Genomic DNA, 8,702 nt, shown 5'->3' on the forward strand with positions numbered 1-8,702 from the left:
AAGTAAAATATATAAATAAGTAAAAGAGAGAAAGAAGAACAGCTAATTAGGTGACTAGATGAATAAGTAGTTAAATAATTAAATAAATATGTCAGTAAATCAAATAGATAAAATAAAATAAAATAAAATACACTATGGCCCATAACTAACTAAGAGAAGGAGCGAAAGAGAAAAGGTATATAAATAGACTAGATTAATTGACTAGGGTCACTCAGTTTTTAATAAAAGATTATATTCGTACTTACACAGCCGCGGACCCCTGGTGTTTCTGCCGCTTAAGTCGGGGGAGTTAGCCCCCGCAGATTTTCAATACGTCGGCCCGGATCAGGGGCCGGGACATCCTCGGCGAGTGCCTCGCGATACTGGCGAACTCCCGATACGTGCTCCACGTAGATATCCCGGCTCCACCGGACAGTCTCCGACACAATGAGCCGGCGCATCAGAGAAGCGTATCGATTACCAATACGCAGAATCTTCAGCACCGACTCATTGGCCGGATCCCACGAGCCGAGAGCACCGACGACGATCGCGGAGACCGCCACCCGATAACCGCGCCCTCCGAGAACGTCGGCCAGGGGCTTATACTTATGTATCTTTCGCGCCCTGGCCTCCTCGAACGAAATATACTCGTTCTCGAAGGGCACGGTAACATCGACGATGACGATGCTCCTTGAGGGCTCGTGCCTGACGACGATATCAGGCCTAAGAGCCCCCAGATCCCCGTCGATGCCCTCGACCGTCCGGTTAACCCTTAATTCCCCTGGGAGCCGGCAGGCCTTAGCGATGCGGGAAACCACCGCATCGTGGCGGAGTTGCCAGGCCGCCGAGTGCGGGCGGCAGTGGCAAAGGACGTGGGGAAGGGATTCGAGCTCCGCCCCGCATCGCCGGCAACGCTTATCACCCTCACCCCAGCGTCTTGCCCCGTTAAGAGGCAAGACGTCGAGGCGGGCTCGGTGAATGAAGCGCCAATCGGCGAAGCGGGTGAAGTTGCCGCCGCGGAGGAAGTGGTTTGAAGCACCACTCCGCGACGACACCCCGAATACCTTCCCCTGGTCCTTCTTGCGCTGAAGGCGCTGATGATAGTATTCTACCACTGCCATCCGCAATCGGCGGATAATCTGGCCCCTCGCCACGGGCGGAACTATGGTCTCCCGATCGCGAGAACTCCTGAGCGTAACCGAGAGCTCAGATCTCGCCTCGCTCCACTGCCAACGCAATCCGAGCAGGTCCCGACTCCTGCGTGCCGCGTTCCGTGCCCTCGACCACAGCGAGGAAATGTCCCCCCCGTCCCTGGCGAAGTACCCCTCCAGCGAACCAGAGAGGTACTCGGCCAGGTCATTGTTCGACGGGTTGGTATGGCCAATTTTCCTGGCTACAGCCTCGCGCAGCGAGTTCCAGGCCAACTCCCTGACCACCGCATCATCCGCCGTCAAAAGACGGAACGCATGAGCGATGGTCAGGACGTCAGCCATGTCAGCAAGCGGAAGCAGTCCACATCCCCCCCTACTGGGTGGGAGGTAGACTACCTCCGCGCTGGCCCGCTGCGGGAGGTTGAGCCAGGATTTGGCCATACGTCGCACTTGTTTGTCGACTTCGACTAAGGGACGTTTCTCCACGTGGGCTCCCCGCAGGTAGAAGTCGAGGCGTGGCAGTATAAAAGCTGCCACGGTCTCGGCCTTCTGCCACGGGGCCAAGAGGGAACGGTCGACGGCCTGCAGGTCCTGGACCAGCTCGTCGATCGTCAGCAGTGGGGTTTGACGGACCTGAAACCCGGTGGGAACGCCCAGGTGTTCATAGGGCTCACCGGCTGCCAGGGCGCGCATTTGCTGACCCTGGATGGTGAAGCGAGTGGCACGGATCCCGCGCGGCCCCCTGCCACGATGGTGGAGGGTCGCGCATTTTGCGGGATTAAACCGCAATCCGATGCCACTCGCCGCAGCATCCACTGCCTTTAGCAGCGTTTCCATGCCCTCCGGGGTGTCGGCGATCAACGCGAGATCGTCCGCGTACGCCAGGACACTGTGCCGATGGCCGTGCAACGTGTAACCCGCCGAGGTTCCGGTAGCTGCGCGCAGCACCGGTTCCAGGGCGAGGTTAAACGCCACAGGGCTCATCGGACAGCCCTGGCGCACCCCGGAGAGGATGGGAACGGGGTCGGTAAACCCATCGGCGGTCCGCACCCGTGTGGTGCAACCGTGGTACATACTCTTCAGAATATTCTGAAGAGTAGAGGGAACCCCGGCCTCCACGAAGGATTGGTAGATGGAAGCGTGGGGGACCGAGCCGAACGCGTTCGACAGGTCCAGCCACGCCACCACCACCTGACGCCCCCACCTGCGAGCGTCTGTAAGGGCTCCCTGCAGCACGAAGTTATGTTCGTAGCACCCCTCGTACGGCAGGAAGCCCTTTTGCGCGGGACTTAGGCGCTTATTTTTGACCGACCACGCGACGAGACGGTCAGCCAGAACAGCGGCGAAGAGCTTCGGGGTCGTATCGGACATGGCCAGCGGTCGCCAGTTCGACAGGTCGTCGCAATCGCCCTTTTTGTGCACGAGCACAGTGTTGGAAGTTTTCCAACACGAGGGGACCGACTCCAGACGAAGACATAGATTAAACAAAGAGGTCAGCAGATGTGACCCCGGATCTGCCCTTTTCAGATCATTGTAAGTTAGACCGTCGGGACCGGGCGCAGAGTTTGTCATACGCCTGATCCGACGATCCACCTCACTCACTTCGAAGAGCTTCACCAAGGCCACATTGCTGGCCTCGTCTGGAGCCTCGATGGAAGGCGGGGGAGGCCTAGCTCCCAGGTTCCCCGCCGGTGAGTACATGTTGAGGAAGTACTCATGTACCCTGTCCTTTGGCACTTTGCAGTGCAAGGACGGGCCCATGAGCACCTCCTGAACAGCACGCCGACGGTTCTGCCTGAAGAGCCGTTGTATACGCGTAGCCTCCCTTACCTGGTCCCCCCGCGTTGGTCCACCTGCCAACGCAGGACGATCGCGGTGACCGTTCGAACCGCGAGCCGCTTGGTCGCCCGACACGCCCCTCGCTCTCGCACGCTGTTGGGGCCTATCCGTCCCGCCCCCTCTCGTGGTCGGTCCCTCGACTCTGAAGCCCTGGAGGTATGCTGCGATTTCCCTCGCAACATCCTCCAGCTGCTCCAGGGAGCCAGCGTTCTGCGCCATTCCGATCAACAACTCTCTCTCGGAAGGAAGCGCTTCCCCGACCAAAGGCCGGATGCCGCCCCTTCTTCGAGAGGGCTGCCCGGATGCCGCAGGACGCCTGGGCTCACGAGGTCCCGAGGCACGCGAGGGTGTGGTCGGTCTGCGACTTCTCGCAGGTGCGGTCGCCTCCGTCGCGGAGGCAGGAGCACCCCTCACGGTTGCATCAACGGGGACGGGCCTCCGATTATCCCTCCCCGCGCGATTTAAAACTACCCCTTCCCGCAAGGTAGAAATGGAGCCAGGGGCACCACGGGGGACGCTCGGGAGTCGCGTGGGGCTAGCAGGTGTTACGCTACTCACCGAGGATTCTCCCGGGCACCCTGCTCCAGGCCGATGCGCACTGTTGTGCGCAACGCTGTTGTTATTGTTGCTGCTGCTGCTGCTGCCCGGTGGCGGCCGGGCGGGGGACTTTTCCCGCGGTGGTTGGGCGGGCGGAGGCGTCGTCCTCTTCGCTGGCGGCAGCGGCTGCGCCTCCTCGTCGGACGACGAGCTGGACGACGGGATCCCGCGGTGGTGGCGTCGGCGGGATCCAGCGGCGATTCGCCACGGCTCCGGTGAGGAATCGGGGCTAACGGCTGCCCCAGCCGGCTGCGGCACCTCCACCTCTTCGATGGGTGGGAGGAGCGGGGCCGCTGGAGATGGTGGTAGCGGCCTGGCCACCATCGCTCCTCCCACGATAGGCAGGGGGGTCATAATCGGCCCCCCGCTGCAGGTGGTGGTAACGGTGGAGGTGCATAACGTCACCATGCTCGCCGATGTTACCGGTAACGGCGCCCCCTGCTCGCCGCGGATGGTCGGCGGCGTCCTGGGGCTCCGGTGCTTCCTCGGTGGGGGGCTGCGCTTGGGTGGTGTGGGCCCGGGCGTTGTAGGGATGGCCCGGGTTCCTGGACGCAGCCCCCTTTCCGGTATGACGTCAATCGGCGAGGGAGGTGACGTGTGGGCAGGGGCGCCTGCTGTGACGGCGGCATAAGATGGTGAGGCCGCCGTCCTTACCCCCGAGGGTTTCCGTTGAGCGGCCCGAGGTGGTGTGGGGCCGCTGGAGGGACTCTTTCCCTGTACCACCGCCCTTGGCGATGGTGTGTGGGCGGTGGGAGTCCCTCCAATTCTCGGGGGCGTTCTTCTGGCTCCAGTCAGAGCCGCTACCGTCCTCCGGGTGGTGGTGGTGACAGTTCTTCTGCCCACCTCCACCGAGACTTTGGCACCCCTCATACTCCGTGTCACCCGCCTTTGGGTGGTGATAGGCGGGCTCCTAACAGGCGGGGTTCTTGCGGGAGGGGTGCCAGTCGACCCCCTGGTAGCGGGGGCCGCTCTTCTGCCCGGTGGGGTGGGCCTCGTTGCGGTAGCGGCTAAAGGACCGGAGCCTCTCCTCGTAGCAGGCGCCCTTGCAGCCGGCGGCGATGTCCTTGGGGCAGCCGACCCCGATCGCCGCGGCGGGCTGCCGCTCTTCTGGACCGGTGGCGTCCCCTTAGGTCTGGGGTAGGTTGGTTGGGTGGGGGGCGGGGGCGCGGGCCGGGCACTGGTGGTGGGCCCGATCGTGATCGTTAGCGTGGAAGTGCCGGACGGCGGCGTGCGATACGACGTCGTCATAGCCGTCGCCGCCGCCGTTACCAGCACCCCACGCAACGTAGTTTGTTTAGGGGCCCGCGTCTTGCCCCCCGTCGCCACCGGTCTCGTTGTCGTCGTCTTCGTCGTCGTCCTCGTTGTTGTCCCCGTTGTTGTTGCTGTTGTTGTTGCCGCTGCCGCCCTTGTGCGCCGCATCGCGCAGGTGGTGATGGCCGTCCCCGTTGGATCCCGCGCCGATGAAGGGGTGTGGGTGGGCGGGGGCGGGGGCGGCGACGTCGCGGCGCACGTCGGTTGCGGGGGCGGGGACTGGGCCGCCAAATTGGCAGCAGCTAACGCAGCAGCGCGCGGTTCTGCGGGGGCGGATGTCGCGGAACTCCCCCGACGCGAGGTGTTGCTTGGACCGGTCGCGCCCGTCACGGGAGGTGCACAAGTCCCACTCGGACTGTTCTGGTGGGCGGAACTATGTATATGGCCGTGGTGCAGCTTCACCACCTTGAGAGGGTACTTCCCGTCACCGGTGAAGCTGCACTCACGGCACTTGTATGTCACTACAACGCCCGGATGATACTTCCGGGCGTGCTTCGTCAAGTCCGAGTGGGACCTGTACACGCCACTGATCCTGATTCCGGGGACACCGAAGCAGGCAGGGCATCGGAACTCCGCCGGGAAGGGAAACTCGATTGTCAGGGCAAGATTGTTACTCCCCTCGGTAGTGCAGGAGGTGACTGTCGCACTATCACCGCGGTCCTGCATCACTCTTAAGACTAAGTCCTACGCTACGAGTGAGTCGAAAGAAGAAAGAGAGACAGAGTTGCTGTGGCAAATATTTCTAAGTGCCACAGCGAGGCGAAACGGGGAAGATAGACTAAGTGGGAATGACAGAGGAAGAGAAGAGAAAACTAAGTTAAAAGCGATAGTAGGAATACCGCCACGCGCTAACACCCTACTGACTCCGCCGGCGCTAAGTCCGGTGTCGAAGACTGCCTGGAAAAATGACAGCCTCCGACGTGGCAGTCGGTAGGGAGACTAACGGATGACGGTTGCGGAGGAGTGCAGCGATCTCGATGGAGGAAGAGCGACGGAATCGCCCACTCCACCGAGGACTGCACGGGGGTTGCACCGCAGGCGGGCCGACCTGACGTCCACTCACTAACGGGTGAGTGGAGTCAGCCTCCACGCGGGCGGTGACTGAAGGGAGAAGAAGGAGGTGGAGGCGCCACTCGACTCGGACCTCACGCGTCCCGGTCCGTTGACACACCTCAACGGATGGGAGCGATCGGAGGAGCGGGTGGACGCGTAGGGGTAAGGTAGAGGACTACCGACGATGATTCGAGCACCGCAGACGGCTGGAGACCGGCTGCGTTACCCTCCTCACTGCCGGGGGGATAGAGAGAAAAGAGAGACTCACTCGGCGCAGGAGTCCAGCGATGCAGGAGCGCTCTCCGAGGGGAATAACACCTCGCTCCTGATTCCTGATCCAGCGGTGGTTGACGTGGATCAGGCGAGCCGTCCTTCCCGTCGGGGTTGCCGATGGCCAAGTCCTGGTGGGTCGTTGCGGTGTTGGGTGACCCACGTAGAGGAAGACCAGGGTTGTCCAGGCAGGCCAGGGATGGTGGTTGGTCCTGGGTGAAGTCCTGGACCCTCGGTAGACCCTGGTCGTCCTCTCCCTCGGCTGTCCTCGGAAGCAGGATGCGTGGTGGTGCGCAGGTAGTGGTGCGCCGGTGGTCCTCCCGCGCAGGTGGTTGGCGCAGGTGTCCTCCCGCGCAGGCTCGATCCGGTCCCGCGGCGAAGGCACTTATTACACACCTCACCGCACAACACCTCGAGCACTGATCGTGTACAGACCTTGCCGCGCACACGCCCGATCGCAACTCGGCCCGCACTGTTGCGTAGTACCGCGGCGGGTGAATTTACCGCGGCGTCGGGTACGTATCGCGGAGTCAGAATAGTAACAGGGACTATTTTTGGAGTCCAGCGAGCCGATCCGGCTATTAGAAAAGGTAGGGAGCTCAATTGCAGCGCAAATTGAGCCGTTTCCGGCGGCACTGCAGTGCCGGACCGACTCGCGGCGGAAGTGGAGCGAGCCCCAGCGATCCGCCTGACTCCAAAAATCAGGTTAATATTCTGACTCCGCGATGCGGAGTGTATCAGATATTAAGCTGATAAGAACAGATAAAAGCGCTTTATTTTTCAACAAATGTTCCCCCAGCCTTACATGGTTTGGCTGGGGGTAAGTGTACAGGAGCGCCTTTTATGGCGAGGGCAATATCTTATAGTTTATCATATAGCTCGTATACGTATCAACTAGTTATTCGTTTGTGGCTGTTTTGTAGTGTTAAGTAATATACAAATAACAATGCGTGTTAGAAGGTGGGCAAGCCGATACATAATTAATCGTGGCTGGAACCCGGATTTTGATTCCTAGGCCTTCGCCATTATAATAAAATAAATAACAAAAGAAGAAAAAACAATAGACTAGATAGAACATGTAGATAGATAAATAAATAAATAACTATTTGGATTAAAACAAATAATAAATGAATAATAAATAAATAAATAAATAAATAAATAATGAATAAATATATAAATAAATAATAAATAAATGAATAAATAAATATATAAGTAAATAAATAATAAATAAATATATAAATAAATAATAAATAAATGAATAAATAAATATATAAGTACAAATAAATTACAAACAAATAAATAAATAAATATGTTATGAATATAGCGATAGGTAGAGAGGTTAATATTGCATAAAATGGGCGCGTGCGCGTGGTCAGGTACAGTGAAGCAGCATGCGAGAGGCAGGGGGGGGCGGCATAGGCAGAAGTTGGGTTAGTGGAAAATAGTGTAAGTACTCATAGAGAATATTAAGATAACATAAAAAGAAAGAAAGAAAAATATAGTAGAGTAAAATAAAGTAAGTTAAAAGTATAAGAAAAATAAAAATCATAATGGTAAATTAGAAGCTAGTCAATTTAGTTAATATAATACAAATTAAGCTAAAATAAGGTATAATCAATAAAAGTCTGTGATAAAAGATGTTGATAGGTAAAACCAGTGTATCTTTGCGTACTGTATTAGTCATGTATCTAGTCATTATTATAATATTAGTTAGTACGGTTAAAATCTAGTCAATGTGGAGGTGAATAAAGATAAAGATGTTAATAGTTAAAATGTAGTTAATAGTTAAAATGTTACAAGACGGGGTAAACAGATAAAAGAAAAGAAAAATAAATAAGTAAAATATATAAATAAGTAAAAGAGAGAAAGAAGAACAGCTAATTAGGTGACTAGATGAATAAGTAGTTAAATAATTAAATAAATATGTCAGTAAATTAAATAAATAAAATAAAATAAAATAAAATAAAATACGCTATGGCTCGTAACTAACTAAGAGAAGGAGCGAAAGAGAAAAGGTATATAAATAGACTAGATTAATTGACTAGGGTCACTTAGTTTTTAATAAAAGATTATATTCGTACTTACACAGCCGCTGACCCCTGGTGTTTCTGCCGCTTAAGTCGGGGGAGTTAGCCCCCGCAGATTTTCAATACGTCGGCCCGGATCAGGGGCCGGGACATCCTCGGCGAGTGCCTCGCGATACTGGCGAACTCCCGATACGTGCTCCACGTAGATATCCCGGCTCCACCGGACAGTCTCCGACACAATGAGCCGGCGCATCAGAGATGCGTATCGATTACCGATACGCAAAATCTTCAGCACCGACTCGTTGGCCGGATCCCACGAGCCGAGAGCACCGACGACGATCGCGGAGACCGCCACCCGATAACCGCGCCCTCCGAGAACGTCGGCCAGGGGCTTATACTTTTGTATTTTTCGCGCCCTGGCCTCCTCGAACGAAATATATTCGTTCTCGAAGGGCACGGTAACATCAACGATGAC

General features: G+C 56.4%; 1 pseudogene; it reads right to left on the reverse strand.

The window, feature by feature from the left end:
* Positions 1 to 6,810: 6,810 nt before the first annotated feature.
* LOC143175454 (U2 spliceosomal RNA) lies at positions 6,811 to 6,991 on the reverse strand (annotated as a pseudogene).
* Positions 6,992 to 8,702: the final 1,711 nt, after the last annotated feature.

Source organism: Nomia melanderi, unplaced genomic scaffold, assembly GCF_051020985.1.
Source record: "Nomia melanderi isolate GNS246 unplaced genomic scaffold, iyNomMela1 scaffold0090, whole genome shotgun sequence".
NCBI lineage: Eukaryota > Metazoa > Arthropoda > Insecta > Hymenoptera > Halictidae > Nomia > Nomia melanderi.